An 18,219-nucleotide genomic window follows, 5' to 3' on the forward strand; every position below is an offset into this window, starting at 1 on the left:
TAAAATATGTTCGTCCGCACTGACATTTATATTGGTTGAGCGAGCGTTTCAAATGAATTCCTATGGAAGTAGGAATTAACTGAAAAACGTTCACTCTGTTCTGCTCGTTCCTCGCCGTGGACGTGCACCGTTATGAATGCCCGTGCAGCCATGAGCATTTTAGTTTCATTTTAAAATTAGCACCTTTCGGGGGGTGGATTGCTTGAAATTATTTTACAAAAGCACAATTTTGTGTTTTATTGCAACTGTACACAAATATAAGTTAACACTTTGCAGTTTGAATGTCGTCCTGTATAATGATGGAGTATGTTTTTATGTGTCTACTGTTCAATCGCGCCCACGCCACACACACACACACACACACACACACGGTTTACTATCTTTGTGGGTACTCTCCATGGACTTAATGGTTTTTATACTGTACAAACTGTATATTCTATCTCCTCACACTAACCCTACCCCTAAACCTACCTATCCCATAAAACTTTCTGCATTTTTACATTTCCAAAAAAACTCATTCTGTATGATTTATAATCTTGTTTACCCATGGGGACCTCTATTTAGGTCCCCACTGTGACACGAGTCCCCATGAGTCTGTGTGCATTCAGGTTAAAGTCCCCACCGGGATAGAAAAACATGAACACACACACACACACACACTCCAGCATTACAATCTTGACATCGCAGCCTGTTCATTATAGCCTTAATAAAATATAATAATAAAATAGTCAACCTAACATATAAAAATTACACTGCTCTAAATAGTCAGTAGTACAATTCGTACATTCACAGTAAGCACCGCTCGCTCCACTGTGATGTTTCCAAGCAAATTTTTGCGCATGTGAAGAGGATGATTTTTTCCATCAATATTGGAACACGAGTGAAGAACAAAGCCTATAATAAAGAATAGTTTAGCATCCAAATACATCGCAAATGTTGAAACATTTTGATTCTGATGAGGGTTACGTGAGCCCAACACTGCTTACTTTCATTTTTACTTTTACATTAAATTTAAAGGATTTGTTGTGGAATATTTTGAGTGTATCATAAAATCTGAATAAAAAAATAATAATAATAAAAAAAAAAAAAAAATGAATGAATGAATGAATAAATAAATAAATATATATATGTATGTGTATATATATATATATATATATATATATATATAGCTGCGAGCAGCGATAAAGGGCCAAAGCCGGCGGCACCGCCACCCTAAAGGCACCGGGGTTGCGGTGCCACCGGCTTGGGCCCGTAATCGCTGCTCGCAGCTATATTTAGGGCCCGAGCACCGATGGTGTGAGGACCCTCTTGGAATTGCTCTGTTTATTATTAGGGCCCGAGCACCGATGGTGTGAGGACCCTCTTGGAATTGCTCTGTTTATTATTATTATTAGGGCCCAAGCCCTGAAAGGGCGAAGGCCCTATTGTTTTCGTAAGGATTATTTTTTTTTTTTTTTCTTCATTATTTTTTTTTTTGCCTTTTTGCCACTTTTGGGGCCCTTAACATGCTCAAAAACTCTTGAAATTTTGCACACACGTCAGAACCTGCGGCCATCAGGGCCGGGCTGAAGCTGGTACCGGGGCGTGGCAGGGGGGCTCGACAGCGCCCCCTGGAATGGGGTCCGAAAACTTGGTCCATAAATCAAACACGCTTGCATGTAATAATATGAAACTCAGTACACATATAGATCTCATCGGGCCGAACAACTTTCGTGCTCTAAGTTTTACAAAAGCCCAACAGGAAGTTGGTTATTATACGTTGTTTGGAAAACGCATACAATGGAATGTGAAATACTCCTCCTAGGGATTTCATCCGATCGCCACCAAACTCGGTGAGAATAAAGTCAAGACATTGAGGATCAATTCTTGCGAACAGATTTTTGATATCTCGAACGGTTTGGCCGTGGCGAGGAAACGAATTTATGGCGAATAATGGGACACAGGAAGTGTGTTATAACTTCTGCATACATTGACTGATCTTGATGAAACTTCAGCAGTGTATTCGTTGTAAGAGGCCGATCACATGGATGTGACTATTGTGAGTCAAAGTTATAGCGCCACCAACTGGCAGCAGGAAGTGTGTCACTTTCAAAATGCTTTGAAGTCACCCTCTTACTTTTACCCGATTTGCTTCAAATTTTATGTGTATAATGTAAACACACGGCAGATGTAGACCTGTGAAAGGATTATTGATATCTTAGATACTGTTGCCGTGGCAACGCATCAAATTTTAATATTCTTTTCGGATGCGTTTGAGACTCTTAGCATGCTTGAAATTGGATGAAACTCGACAGACACATAACACTTATTAGCCAGTAGACATGTGAAAAGATTCAGAAACGGGCGTGGCAGGGGGGCTCAACAGCGCCCTCTTGAACAGGGTCTGAAAACTTGGTCCATATATCAAACACGCTTGCATGAATTAATATGAAACTCGGTACACATATAGATTTCATCGGGCCGAACAACTTTCCCTCTGTCAAGTTTCACACCAGCCCAACAGGAAGTCGGCTATTATGGGTTGTTTGGAAAACGCTTGCTGTGGAATGTGATGTACTCCTCCTAGAGAATTCATTCAATCACCTCCAAACTCAGTCAGCATGAAGTCAAGACATTGAGAATGCTAAATTGCGGACGGATTTTTGATATCTCGAACGGTTTGGCCATGGCGAGGAAACAAATTTATGGCGAGAAAAGAGAGGAGACGAAGTGTTATAACTTCTGCATACATTAACTGATCTTGATGAAACTTTAGCAGTATGTTCGTGGTAAGAGGCCGATCAGATGGATGTAACTATTGTGAGTCAAAGTTATAGCGCCACCAACTGGCAGCAGGAAGTGTGTCACTTTCAACATGCGTTTGACAAAAGTGGGTGGGTTAGTTTTACCAACAGTTACAAAAATCAGTATATATATTGGTCTCACCGAGCCGGACAACTTTCTAATTTACAGTTATTAGCTCCGAGCAAAAGGAAGTCAGATATTTTGGTTTGAATGTGGATTTTTTGGATATTTCAGACTCTGAGTTTTTGAGCTACTCTTCCTAACGGTTTTATTTTATTCACACCAAACTTTTTCAAAATGATAAAGATACATTAAAGATGCTAAATTGTGAACGGATATTAAACATCTCAAACGGTTTTGCTATAGTGAGGGACTAAAGTAAAGTAACACTTAAAGCCTCATCTTCTAAAAATGTAATTAAACACCATTTATTTCTATATAAAAGTATAAAAATGTCACAACTAAACCCATTTTATTCTTTTTTTTTTTCAATTTAATAAATATTTATAAGTTTAAAAATAGTAATTGTACTATTTAGTCCCATAAAAGTCAAGTCATACATAGGGCTATACTGCCCTCTTGTGTTCAAAATCAGGTAGGCCTATTGTATCTACATAAAAATATACTAGGTATGTGACGGTGAGAATATTTTACCACCGGTTAATCGACGTGTGACACCGCTGGAGGCTTTTGAATCGCCAACTTAAAAACGAAAGTAAAATATGTTCGTCCACACTGACATTGATAGTGGTTGAGCGAGCGTTTCAAATGAATTCCTATGGAAGTAGGAATTAACTGAAAAACGTTCACTCTGTTCTGCTCGTTCCTCGCCGTGGATGCGCACCGTTATGAATGCCCGTGCAGCCATGAGCATTTTAGTTTAATTTTAAAATTAGCGCCTTTCGGGGGTTGATTGCTTGAAATTATTTTACAAAAGCACAATGTTGTGTTTTATTGCAACTGTACACAAATATAAGTTAACACTTTGCAGTTTGAATGTCGTCCTGTATAATGACGGAGTATGTTTTTATGTGTCCACTGTTCAATCGCGCCCACACCACACACACACACCCACCCACACACACACGGTTTACTATCTTTGTGGGGACTCTCCATAGATTTAATGATTTTTATACTGTACAAACTGTATATTTTATCTCCTTACACTAACCCTACCCCTAAACCTACCCATCACTGAAAACTTTCTGCATTTTTACATTTCCAAAAAAAACTCATTCTGTATGATTTATAAGCTTGTTTACCCATGGGGACCTCTATTTAGGTCCCCACTGTGACACGAGTCCCCATGAGTCTGTGTGCATTCAGGTTGAAGTCCCCACCGGGATAGAAAAACATGAACACACATACACACACACACACACACACACACACACACACACACACACACACACACACACACACACACACACACACAAACACACATTCCAGCATTGCAATCTTGACATCGCAGCCTGTTCATTATAGCCTTAATAAAATATAATAATAAAATAGTTAACCTAACATATAAAAATTACACTGCTCTAAATAGTCAGTAGTACAATTCGTACATTCACAGTAAGCACCGCTCCACTGTGATGTTTCAAGCACATTTTTGCGCGTGTGAAGAGGATGATTTTTTCTGTCGATATTGGAACACGAGTGAAGAACAAAGCCTATAATAAAGAATAGTTTAGCATCCAAATACATCGCAAATGCTGAAACATTTTGATTCTAATGAGAGGGTTACGTAAGCCCAACAGTGCTTACTTTCGTTTTAATTTTTACATTAAATTTAAAAGATTTGTTGTGGGATATTTTGAGTGTATCATAAAATCAGAATAAGCTAATAAGGTTTCTGTCTTATATATATATATATATATATATATATATATATATATATATATATAAAATATATATATAAATATAGCTGCGAGCAGCGATGAAGGGCCAAAGCCGGTGGCACCGCCACCCCGGTGCCTTTATGTAACTAAAGGCACCAGGGTGGCGGTGCCACCGGCTTGGGCCCGTAATCGCTGCTCGCAGCTATATTTATTATTATTATTATTATTATTATTCTCCGCATTGAATTGCATTTTTGAGGGCCTAAACATGCGCGAAAACTCACGAAACTTTGCACACGCGTCAGAACTGGCGAAAATTTACATCTGATATAGGTTTCAGAATTGGACGGGGCAAAACGGCTCGATAGCGCCACCTATAAAAGTTCAACGGAGTGCGCCTCCCGCAACGTTCCACGTACGTGCACGAAATTCGGTACATACATGTAATGACCTAATACCTACAAAAAAGTCTCTTGGAGCATAGCCCTAAACCCAACAGGAAGTCAGCCATTTTGAACTTCCTCCCAGATTTTTGTGCAGTTTTTGACATTTTCAGGCCTCATACTTTAACGAACTCCTCCTACAGTTTTAATCTGATCATCTTCAAATTTGGTGAGTGTAATCTTAAGGCCTTTGTGACGTTAAATTGCGAAGATCTTGAGTTTTCGTCGAAGGGCGGGTCCTCGGCGGCCTGACAAATTTTGATGTTTCGCCATGAAACAGGAAGTTGCTGTAACTCAGGCATGGAATGTCCAATCTGCCCCAAACTTCATACGTTTGATAAGAGTTCTGTCCTGAACACATGACCATGCTCATATTCAGTTATAGTCATAGCGCCACCTGCTGGCAACAGGAAGTGACATGTTTAACACTGTTATGGACTCCTAATAACATATAAAAAAGTGCCAGCAAGTGCTAAACATGCTAACAACATACTAGAAGCATGCTAAAACATGCTAGCAAACTCTTAGCTAAGTGCTAAAGCATGCTATTATTGCAATTAAATAGGAATTTGCTGTAACTCAGGCATGGAATGTCCAATCTGCCCCAAACTTCACACTTTTGATAAGCGTTCTGTCCTGAACATATCTACATGAGAATATTCAGTTATAGTAATAGCGCCACCTACTGGTAACAGGAAGTGTCATGTTTAACACGTTGATGCCATTCTAGCAACATGTTAAAAATGCCATTGACTTCTAAACATGCTAGAAACATGTTAAAACATACTAGCAATACTTAGCTAAGTGCTAAAGCATGCTAATTCAATGAAAGAGGATGTTGTTGTTACTCAAGAAGGCAATGTCCAATCTGCGCCAAACTTCACACTTTTAATAAACGTTCTGTCCTGAACACATGACCATGCTCATATTCAGTTATAGTCATAGCGCCACCTGCTGGCAACAGGAAGTGACATGTTTAACACTGTTATGGACTCCTAATAACATATAAAAAAGTGCCAGCAAGTGCTAAACATGCTAACAACATACTAGAAGCATGCTAAAACATGCTAGCAAACTCTTAGCTAAGTGCTAAAGCATGCTATTATTGCAATTAAATAGGAATTTGCTGTAACTCAGGCATGGAATGTCCAATCTGCCCCAAACTTCACACTTTTGATAAGCGTTCTGTCCTGAACATATCTACATGAGAATATTCAGTTATAGTAATAGCGCCACCTACTGGTAACAGGAAGTGTCATGTTTAACACGTTGATGCCATTCTAGCAACATGTTAAAAATGCCATTGACTTCTAAACATGCTAGAAACATGTTAAAACATACTAGCAATACTTAGCTAAGTGCTAAAGCATGCTAATTCAATGAAACAGGACTTTGTTGTTACTCAAGAAGGCAATGTACAATCTACCCCAAACGTCACACGTTTGATAAGAGTTATCTCTTGAACACATGTCCATGCTCATATTTAGTTATAGTCATAGCGCCACCTGCTGGCAACAGGAAGTGACGTTTAACACTGTTCTTGACTCCTAATAACATATAAAAAAATGCCAGTAGGTGCTAAACATCCTACCAACATACTATAGACATGCTAAAACATACTAGCAAACACTTAGCTAAGTGCTAAAGAATGATATTACTGCAATTAAATATGAATTTGCTGTAACTCAGGCATGGAATGTCCAATCTGCCCCAAACTTCACACTTTTGATAAGCGTTCTGTCCTGAACACATGACCATGCTTATATTCAGTTACAGTCATAGCGCCACCTGCTGGCAACAGGAAGTGACATGTTTAACACTGTTATGGACTCCTAATAACATATAAAAAAGTGCCAGCAAGTGTTAAACATGCTAACAACATACTAGAAACATGCTAAAACATGCTAGCGAACTCTTAGCCAAGTGCTAAAGCATGCTATTATTGCAATTAAATAGGAATTTGCTGTAACTCAGGCATGGAATGTCCAATCTGCCCCAAACTTCACACTTTTGATAAGAGTCATGGCCTGAACACATCTACATGAGAATGTTCAATTATAGTAATAGCGCCACCAACTGGCAACAGGAAGTGACATGTTTAACACGTTGATGCCGTTCTAGCAACATGTTAAAAATGCCATTGAGTTCTAAACATGCTAGAAACATGTTAAAACATGCTAACAATGCTTAGCTAAGTGCTAAAGCATGCTAATTCAATTAAACATGACTTTGTTGTTACTCAAGAAGGCAATGTCCAATTTGCACCAAACTTCACACGTTTGATAAGAGTTCTGTCCTGAACACACATCCAAGCTCATATTCAGTTATAGTCATAACGCCACCTACTGGCAACAGAAACTGACATGGTTAACACAGTAATGCAGTACTAACCACATAATTATTGTGTACTAAGCATGCTAGAAACACACTAAACATGCTAGCAACACTTAGCTGAGTCATGAAGCATGCTATTATCACCATTATACAAAACATTTTGTAACTGACTTTGACATACTCTTACTATATATACCTCCTTAAATGTACATTTCCCAACCATGCTCTGTCTTCCTAAAGCCACCGAGTGTTGATGGCACGGGTGCGAGGGCCCTTTCATCGCTGCTTGCAGCTTTAATTAGGGCCCGAGCACCGATGGTGTGAGGACCCTCTTGGAATTGCTCTGTTTATTATTATTATTATTATTATTCTTCTCCGCATTTAATTGCATTTTTGAGGGCCTAAACATGCTCGAAAACTCACAAAACTTTGCACACGCGTCAGAACTGGCGAAAATTTACATCTGATATAGGTTTCAGAATTGGACGGGGCAAAATGGCTCGATAGCGCCACCTATAAAAGTTCAACGGAGTGCGCCTCCCGCAACGTTCCACGTACGTGCACAAAATTCGGTACATACATGTAATGACCTAATACCTACAAAAAAGTCTCTTGGAGCATAGCCCTAAACACAACAGGAAGTCAGCCATTTTGAACTTCCTCTCAGATTTTTGTGCAGTTTTTGCCATTTTCAGGCCTCGTACTTTAACGAACTCCTCCTACAGTTTTAATCTGATCATCTTCAAATTTGGTGAGTGTAATCTTAAGGCCTTTGTGACGTTAAATTGCGAAGATCTTGAGTTTTCGTCGAAGGGCGGGTCCTCGGCGGCCTGACAAATTTCGATGTTTCGCCATGAAACAGGAAGTTGCTGTAACTCAGGCATGGAATGTCCAATCTGCCCCAAACTTCACACGTTTGATAAGCGTTCTGTCCTGAACACATGACCATGCTCATATTCAGTTATAGTCATAGCGCCACCTGCTGGCAACAGGAAGTGACATGTTTAACACTGTTATGGACTCCTAATAACATATAAAAAAGTGCCAGCAAGTGCTAAACATGCTAACAACATACTAGAAGCATGCTAAAACATGCTAGCAAACTCTTAGCTAAGTGCTAAAGCATGCTATTATTGCAATTAAATAGGAACTTGCTGTAACTCAGGCATGGAATGTCCAATCTGCCCCAAACTTCACACGTTTGATAAGAGTCATGGCCTGAACACATCTACATGAGAATATTCAGTTATAGTAATAGCGCCACCTGCTGTCAACAGGAAGTGACATGTTTAACACTGTTGTGGTCTCCTAATAACATATAAAAAAAGAGCCAGCAAGTGTTAAACAGGTTAGCAACATACTAGAAACATGCTAGCAAACACTTAGCTAAGTGCTAAAGCATGCTATTACTGCAATTAAATAGGAATTTGCTGTAACTCAGGCATGGAATGTCCAATCTACCCCAAACTTCACACGTTTGATAAGAATCATGGCCTGAACACATGTCTATGCTCAAATTCAGTTATAGTAATAGCGCCACCTACTGGCAACAGGAAGTGACATGTTTAACACGTTGATGCCGTTCTAGCAACATGTTAAAAATGCCATTGAGTTCTAAACATGCTAGAAACATATTAAAACATGCTAGCAATACTTACCTAAGTGCTAAAGCATGCTAATTCAATGAAACAGGACTTTGTTGTTACTCAAGAAGGCAATGTACAATCTACCCCAAACTTCACACGTTTGATAAGAGTTATCTCTTGAACACATGTCCATGCTCATATTTAGTTATAGTCATAGCGCCACCTGCTGGCAACAGGAAGTGACGTTTAACACTGTTCATGACTCCTAATAACATATAAAAAAATGCCAGTAGGTGCTAAACATCCTACCAACATACTAGAGAAATGCTAAAACATACTAGCAAACACTTAACTAAGTGCTAAAGAATGATATTACTGCAATTAAATATGAATTTGCTGTAACTCAGGCATGGAATGTCCAATCTGCCCCAAACTTCACACTTTTGATAAGCGTTCTGTCCTGAACACATGACCATGCTTATATTCAGTTACAGTCATAGCGTCACCTGCTGGCAACAGGAAGTGACATGTTTAACACTGTTATGGACTCCCAATAACATATAAAAAAGTGCCAGCAAGTGTTAAACATGCTAACAACATACTAGAAACATGCTAAAACATGCTAGCAAACTCTTAGCTAAGTGCTAAAGCATGCTATTATTGCAATTAAATAGGAATTTGCTGTAACTCAGGCATGGAATGTCCAATCTGCCCCAAACTTCACACTTTTAATAAGAGTCATGGCCTGAACACATCTACATGAGAATGTTCAGTTATAGTAATAGCGCCACCTACTGGCAACAGGAAGTGACATGTTTAACACATTGATGCCGTTCTAGCAACATGTTAAAAATGCCATTGAGTTCTAAACATGCTAGAAACATGTTAAAACATGCTAACAATGCTTAGCTAAGTGCTAAAGAATGCTAATTCAATGAAACATGACTTTGTTGTTACTCAAGAAGGCAATGTCCAATTTGCACCAAACTTCACACGTTTGATAAGAGTTCTGTCCTGAACACACATCCATGCTCATATTCAGTTATAGTCATAACGCCACCTACTGGCAACAGAAACTGACATGGTTAACACAGTAATGCAGTACTAACCACATAATTATTGTGTACTAAGCATGCTAGAAACAGACTAAACATGCTAGCAACACTTAGCTGAGTCATGAAGCATGCTATTATCACCATTATACAAAACATTTTGTAACTTACTTTGACATACTCTTACTATATATACCTCCTTAAATGTACATTTCCCAACCATGCTCTGTCTTCCTAAAGCCATTGAGTGTTGATGGCACGGGTGCGAGGGCCCTTTCATCGCTGCTTGCAGCTTTAATTATTATTATTATTATTCTTCTCCGCATTGAATTGCATTTTTGAGGGCCTAAACATGCTCGAAAACTCACGAAACTTTGCACACGCGTCAGAACTGGCGAAAATTTACATCTGATATAGGTTTCAGAATTGGACGGGGCAAAACGGCTCGATAGCGCCACCTATAAAAGTTCAACGGAGTGCGCCTCCCGCAACGTTCCACGTACGTGCACGAAATTTGGTACATACATGTAATGAACTAATACCTACAAAAAAGTCTCTTGGAGCATAGCCCTAAACACAACAGGAAGTCAGCCATTTTGAACTTCCTCTCAGATTTTTGTGCAGTTTTTGACATTTTCAGGCCTCGTACTTTAACGAACTCCTCCTACAGTTTTAATCTGATCATCTTCAAATTTGGTGAGTGTAATCTTAAGGCCTTTGCGACGTTAAATTGCGAAGATCTTGAGTTTTCGTCAAAGGGCGGGTCCTCGGCGGCCTGACAAATTTCGATGTTTCGCCATGAAACAGGAAGTTGCTGTAACTCAGGCATGGAATGTCCAATCTGCCCCAAACTTCACACTTTTGATAAGCGTTCTGTCCTGAACACATGACCATGCTCATATTCAGTTACAGTCATAGCGCCACCTGCTGGCAACAGGAAGTGACATGTTTAACACTGTTATGGACTCCTAATAACATATAAAAAAGTGCCAGCAAGTGCTAAACATGCTAACAACATACTAGAAGCATGCTAAAACATGCTAGCAAACTCTTAGCTAAGTGCTAAAGCATGCTATTATTGCAATTAAATAGGAATTTGCTGTAACTCAGGCATGGAATGTCCAATCTGCCCCAAACTTCACACTTTTGATAAGCGTTCTGTCCTGAACACATCTACATGAGAACATTCAGTTATAGTAATAGCGCCACCTACTGGTAACAGGAAGTGTCATGTTTAACACGTTGATGCCATTCTAGCAACATGTTAAAAATGCCATTGACTTCTAAACATGCTAGAAACATTTTAAAACATGCTAGCAATACTTAGCTAAGTGCTAAAGCATGCTAATTCAATGAAACAGGATGTTGTTGTTACTCAAGAAGGCAATGTCCAATCTGCGCCAAACTTCACACTTTTAATAAACGTTCTGTCCTGAACACATGACCATGCTCATATTCAGTTACAGTCATAGTGCCACCTGCTGGCAACAGGAAGTGACATGTTAAACACTGTTGTGGACATAAAAACATAAAAAAAGTGCCAGCAAGTGCTAAACATGCTAACAACATACTAGAAAAATGCTAAAACATGCTAGCAAACACTTAGCTAAGTGCTAAAGCATGCTATTGCTGCAATTAAATAGGAATTTGCTGTAACACAGGCAAGGAATGTCCAATCTGCCTCAAACTTCACACGTTTGATAAGAGTCATGGCCTGAACACATCTACATGAGAATATTCAGTTATAGTAATAGCGCCACCTGCTGTCAACAGGAAGTGACATGTTTAACACTGTTGTGGTCTCCTAATAACATATAAAAAAGAGCCAGCAAGTGCTAAACAGGTTAGTAACATACTAGAAACATGCTAGCAAACACTTAGCTAAGTGCTAAAGCATGCTATCACTGCAATTAAATAGGAATTTGCTGTAACCCAGGCATGGAATGTCCAATCTGCCCCAAACATCACACGTTTGATAAGAATCATGGCCTGAACACATGTCTATGCTCAAATTCAGTTATAGTAATAGCGCCACCTACTGGCAACAGGAAGTGACATGTTTAACACGTTGATGCCGTTCTAGCAACATGTTAAAAATGCCATTGAGTTCTAAACATGCTAGAAACATATTAAAACATGCTAGCAATACTTAGCTAAGTGCTAAAGCATGATAATTCAATGAAACAGGACTTTGTTGTTACTCAAGAAGGCAATGTACAATCTACCCCAAACTTCACACGTTTGATAAGAGTTATCTCTTGAACACATGTCCATGCTCATATTTAGTTATAGTCATAGCGCCACCTGCTGGCAACAGGAAGTGACGTTTAACACTGTTCTTGACTCCTAATAACATATAAAAAAAAATGCCAGTAGGTGCTAAACATCCTACCAACATACTAGAGACATGCTAAAACATACTAGCAAAGACTTAGCTAAGTGCTAAAGAATGATATTACTGCAATTAAATATGAATTTGCTGTAACTCAGGCATGGAATGTCCAATCTGCCCCAAACTTCACACTTTTGATAAGCGTTCTGTCTTGAACACATGACCATGCTTATATTCAGTTACAGTCATAGCGCCACCTGCTGGCAACAGGAAGTGACATGTTTAACACTGTTATGGACTCCTAATAACATATAAAAAAGTGCCAGCAAGTGTTAAACATGCTAACAACATACTAGAAACATGCTAAAACATGCTAGCAAACTCTTAGCTAAGTGCTAAAGCATGCTATTATTGCAATTAAATAGGAATTTGCTGTAACTCAGGCATGGAATGTCCAATCTGCCCCAAACTTCACACTTTTGATAAGAGTCATGGCCTGAATACATCTACATGAGAATGTTCATTTTTAGTAATAGCGCCACCTACTGGCAACAGGAAGTGACATGTTTAACACGTTGATGCCGTTCTAGCAACATGTTAAAAATGCCATTGAGTTCTAAACATGCTAGAAACATGTTAAAACATGCTAACAATGCTTAGCTAAGTGCTAAAGAATGCTAATTCAATGAAACATGACTTTTTTGTTACTCAAGAAGGCAATTTCCAATTTGCACCAAACTTCACATGTTTGATAAGAGTTCTGTCCTGAACACACATCCATGCTCATATTCAGCTATAGTCATAACGCCACCTACTGGCAACAGAAACTGACATGGTTAACACAGTAATGCAGTACTAACCACATAATTATTGTGTACTAAGCATGCTAGAAACAGACTAAACATGCTAGCAACACTTAGCTGAGTCATGAAGCATGCTATTATCACCATTATACAAAACATTTTGTTACTAACTTTGACATACTCTTACTATATATACCTCCTTAAATGTACATTTCCCAACCATGCTCTGTCTTCCTAAAGCCACCGAGTGTTGATGGCACGGGTGCGAGGGCCCTTTCATCGCTGCTTGCAGCTTTAATTATTATTATTATTATTATTATTTTGTCAACCTTTCGGCCACTTTTGGGGCCCTTAACATGCTCGAAAACTCTTGAAATTTTGCACACAGGTCAGAACCCGCGGCCATCAGGGCCGGACTGAAGCTGGTACCCGGGCGTGGCAGGGGGGCTCGACAGCGCCCCCTGGAACGGGATCCGAACACTTGTCCATAAATCAGACACGCTTGCATGTAATAATATGAAACTCGGTGCACATATAGAACTCATCGGGCCGAACAACTTTCGTGCTCTAAGTTTTACGCCAGCCCAACAGGAAGTCGGCTATTTAGGGTTGTTTGGAAACGCATGCTGTGGAATTTAATGTACTCCTCCTAGGGAATTCATCGATTCGCCTCCAAACTCGGTGTGCATGAAGTCAAGACATTGAGGATGCTAAATTGCGGACGGATTTTTGATATCTCGAACGGTTTGGCCGTGGCGAGGAAACAAATTTATGGCGAAAAAATGAAACAGGAAGTGTGTTATAACTTCTGCATACATTAACTGATCTTGATGAAACTTCAGCAGTGTGTTCGTTGTAAGAGGCCGATCGCACAGATGTGACTATTGTGAGTCAAAGTTATAGCGCCACCAACAGGCAGCAGGAAGTACATCACTATTAAAATGCTTTGAAATCACTGTCTTATTTTTACCAGATTTGCTTAAAACTTTATGTGTACAATGTAGACACACGGCAGATGTAAACCTGTGAAAGGATTATTGATATCTTAGATACTGTTGCCGTGGCAACGCATCAAACTTTAATATTCTTTTTTTATGCTTTTGAGACTCTTAACATACTTGAAATTGCATGAAACTCGACAGACACATCACATTTATTATCCAGTAGACATGTGCAAAGTTTCAGAAATGCAAAGTTTCCACGCCGGTGAGGGGCTCAGTAGCGCCACCTTTAGTCATAAGTGGGGGTGTTAGTTTTATCAACAGCAACAAAACTTGGTATGTGTATTGTTCTCATCAAGACGGACAACTTTCTAATTTACATGAACCATCTCTGACCAACAGGAAGAGAGATATTTTGGTTTGAATGTGGATTTTCTGAAGAATTTTCTCTCCCTCTCTGTGTCTGTGTGTGTGTGAGGGGAGGGGGGGATTTGACTATTGCTTTTATATTGTTAATCAAGGTTTCAGGGGCTTTTGGGGTCCTTAACGTGCTCAAAAACTCTTGCAACTTTGCACACAGGTCAGAACCCACGGCCATCAGGGCCGGGCTGAAGCTGGGACCCGGGCGTGGCTGGGGGGCTCAACAGCGCCCCCTTGAACGGGGTTCTAAAACTTGATCCATATATCAAACACGCTCGCATGAATTAATATGAAACTCGGTACACATATAGATCTCATCGGGCCGAACAACTTTACCCCGGTCAAGTTTTACGCCAGCCCAACAGGAAGTCGGCTATTATGGGTTGTTTGGAAAACGCTTGCTGTGGAATGTGAAATACTCCTCCTAGAAAATTCACCGTGTCCCCTTCAAACTCGGTGTGGATGTAGTCAAGACATTGAGGATGCTAAATTGCGGACGGATTTTTGATATCTCGAACGGTTTGGCTGTGGCGAGGAATCGAATTTATGGCGAGAAAAGAGAAACACGGAAGTGGAATAACTTCTGCATACATTAACTGATCTTGATGAAACTTCAGCAGTGTGTTCGTGGTAATAGGCCGATCAGATGGATGTAGCTATTGTGAGTCAAAGTTATAGCGCCACCAACTGGCAGCAGGAAGTGTGTCACTTTCAACATGCTTTTGACAAAAGTGGGGGGGTTAGTTTTAACTACAGTAAAGAAAAAATAGTTTGTATATTGTTCTCATCAAGCCGGACAACTTTCTAATTTACATTCAATAGCTCTGGCCATCAGGAAGTCAGATATTTTGGTCTGAATGTGGATTTTTTTGCAAAATCAGCCTCTGAATTTTTAGCCACTCCTCTTAAACTATTTATTTTATTCGTACCAAACTTTTTCAACATGATGAAACTACATTAAATATGCTAAATTGTGAATGGATAATAAATATCTCAAACGGTTTTGCTATGGCGAGGGATTAAATAATGTCCAAAAAGGAAACACTAAAAATCTTCTAAAAATGTAATTATATACCATTTATTTCTATATAAAAGTATACAAATATCACAACTAAACCCATTTTATTCTGTTTTTGCAATTCAAGAAGAATGAAAAAGTTAAAACAGGCTATTTAGTGCTATTTGGTTCAACAAAAAAGCAAACATAGGGCTATACTGCCCTCTTGTGTCCAAAAGGACATCAAAATAGTATATAAAACTTTTTACCAGGTAGGCCAATATTGTATTTAAATATACATTTATTAGGTATGTGTCTGAGGATATTTTCCCACCGGTTAATCGACGTGTGACATGAGTGGGTGCTTTTAAATCGCTAATATAATAGTGAAAGAAAAATAATGATAATGTTGCACACACAAATCACACACATGTGGGAAAGAATGATGCTTTTAAACAACACTAAACCGCCATTAGGTGTCGCCAGGCATCCATCTTAATAAGCGAGTCATTGATTCATTCGTTCAAACGATTCGTTCGAATGAGTCGATCATGATTAAGACAGATGTTTATGGATTGATCATTCAATCTTTGAGTCAACCGATTCGTTAAAAATGCTGAATCGTTCAGTTATGAGAAAACACGTGATGCGTGATGGTTCTGCCGTGATCTTTGTTTAACTATTTTCGCTGCTGAAACAGAACAAAAACAGTCAACATTGCATCTAAAATGTACAGTAAGTGACTTAATTGTAACTGTTTATTAACCTGTTGTATGAAATCTAGGGGTGGGAGAAAAAATGTATTCTTAGATGCATCGCGATGCGGACGTGGACGATTCTGAATCGATTCACAAATGTCAAAAAATCGATTCTCTAAAAAAATATTTTTCTAATAACGTAATATTGATGGAAGGCAAAAGGCGGAACTCTAAGCGGACGTGCGTGCAGTCTGTGGCGCGCACATAACAGAAGTTTCTTCTGCTCACCAAGGCTGCATTTATTTGATTAAAAATACAAACAAAAACAGTAATATTGTAAAATATCATTCCAATTTAAAACAGTTTAAAATATATTAAAATAGAAAGCAGCTGTTATTTATTCCTGTGATCAAAGCTGAGTTTTCAGCATCATTACTCCAGTCGTCACTGTCACATGATCCTTCAGAAATTATTCTAATATGATGATTGATACTCAAGAAACATTCATTATTATTTTAAATGTCGAAAACAGTTGTGTACAGTCTTTGATGAATAGAAAGTTCAAAAGAACAGCATTTATCTGAAATCTAAAGCTTTTGTAACGTTAAACACTACCGCTCAAAAGTTTTGGGTTAGTAATAATTAAAATTTTATTTTGGGGGGAAATAAATAAAATAAATCAGTACTTTTATTTATGAAGGATGAGTTAAACTGATCAACAGTTACAGTAAAGACATTTATAATGTTAAAAATATATATATTTGAAATATATGCTGTTCTTTTGAACTTTACATTCATCAAAGCATTTTGAAAAAAAAAAAATCTGTACACAACTGTTTTCAACATTGAAAATAATAATGAATTGAGCATCAATCATCATATTAGTATGATTTCTGAAGGATCATGTGACACTGAAGACTGGAGTAATGATGCTGAAAACTCAACTTTGATCACAGAAATGAATTACTATGTAAAATATTTAAAAATTGAAAACAGCTGTTTTAAATTGGAATAATATTTCACAATATTACTGTTTTTGTTTGTATTTTTAATCAATAAATGCAGCCTTGGTGAGCAGAAGAGACTTCTCCTAAAAACATTAAAAATCTTACTGACCTCAAACTTTTGAACAATAATATATATATATATATATATATATACATATATATGTATGTGTGTGTATGTATATATATATATATATATATATATATAAATATAGCTGCGAGCAGCGATGAAGGGCCCAAGCCGGCGGTACCGCCACCCCGGTGCCTTTAGGTAACTAAAGGCACCGGGGTTGCGGTACCACCGGCTTGGGCCCGTAATCGCTGCTCGCAGCTATATTTGTCGTTGTTCTCTGTATTGACAGCACTCCAAATGTACAAAAAAATTAGCTCAATGTTAAAAGTGACCGGAGTTCTCCTTTAATTATATCTCGATTAATGTTTTTTTTTGACACTTTTAAAAACCTTATTCATCAATAACCCATTTATAATAACTACACATTATTAATGATGAAGCTGCAATTTAGAAAATATAAAATATATTAACTGTAAATGTAATATTGAATAGCACTACATGTACAACTTTACATGTGCTTTAGTATGTTTAATACATCAAAGTGTAAAAGATTAAAACAATGATTCAAAATATTTAAAACTTGACATTGTTACAAAGTGTGATTTTTAAAAGTATAAAGTATGTAAAGAAAATGTACACTTTTTAAACCACTTAAGTAGGCCTTTTATTTCATTTGTATTATTAAGGCCTGGTTTCACAGACAGGGCTTAGATTAAGCCAAGATTAGGCTTTAGTTCAATTAGGGCATTTAAAGGCACAATATGTAAGATTTTTTTGTATTAAGATATCAACAAAAAACACTACAACAGTGTTATATATTTTGGTGATTTGTGTACTTACAATATATCATGAATATTAAAAGCATCTGCTAAATGCATGTAAATGTAAATAAATAGGTATTTAAAGGGAAG

General features: G+C 38.2%; 1 protein-coding gene across 1 annotated transcript in view; it reads left to right on the forward strand.

Annotated features, from left to right (window-relative positions):
- zbtb24 (zinc finger and BTB domain containing 24) overlaps window positions 1-18,219 on the forward strand; it is a 46,124-nt gene that overhangs the window by 11,337 nt on the left and 16,568 nt on the right. The gene's annotated exons all lie outside the window — the stretch shown is intronic.

The sequence above is a fragment of the Scardinius erythrophthalmus genome (genome assembly GCF_964197995.2).
Source record: "Scardinius erythrophthalmus genome assembly, chromosome: 19".
NCBI lineage: Eukaryota > Metazoa > Chordata > Actinopteri > Cypriniformes > Leuciscidae > Scardinius > Scardinius erythrophthalmus.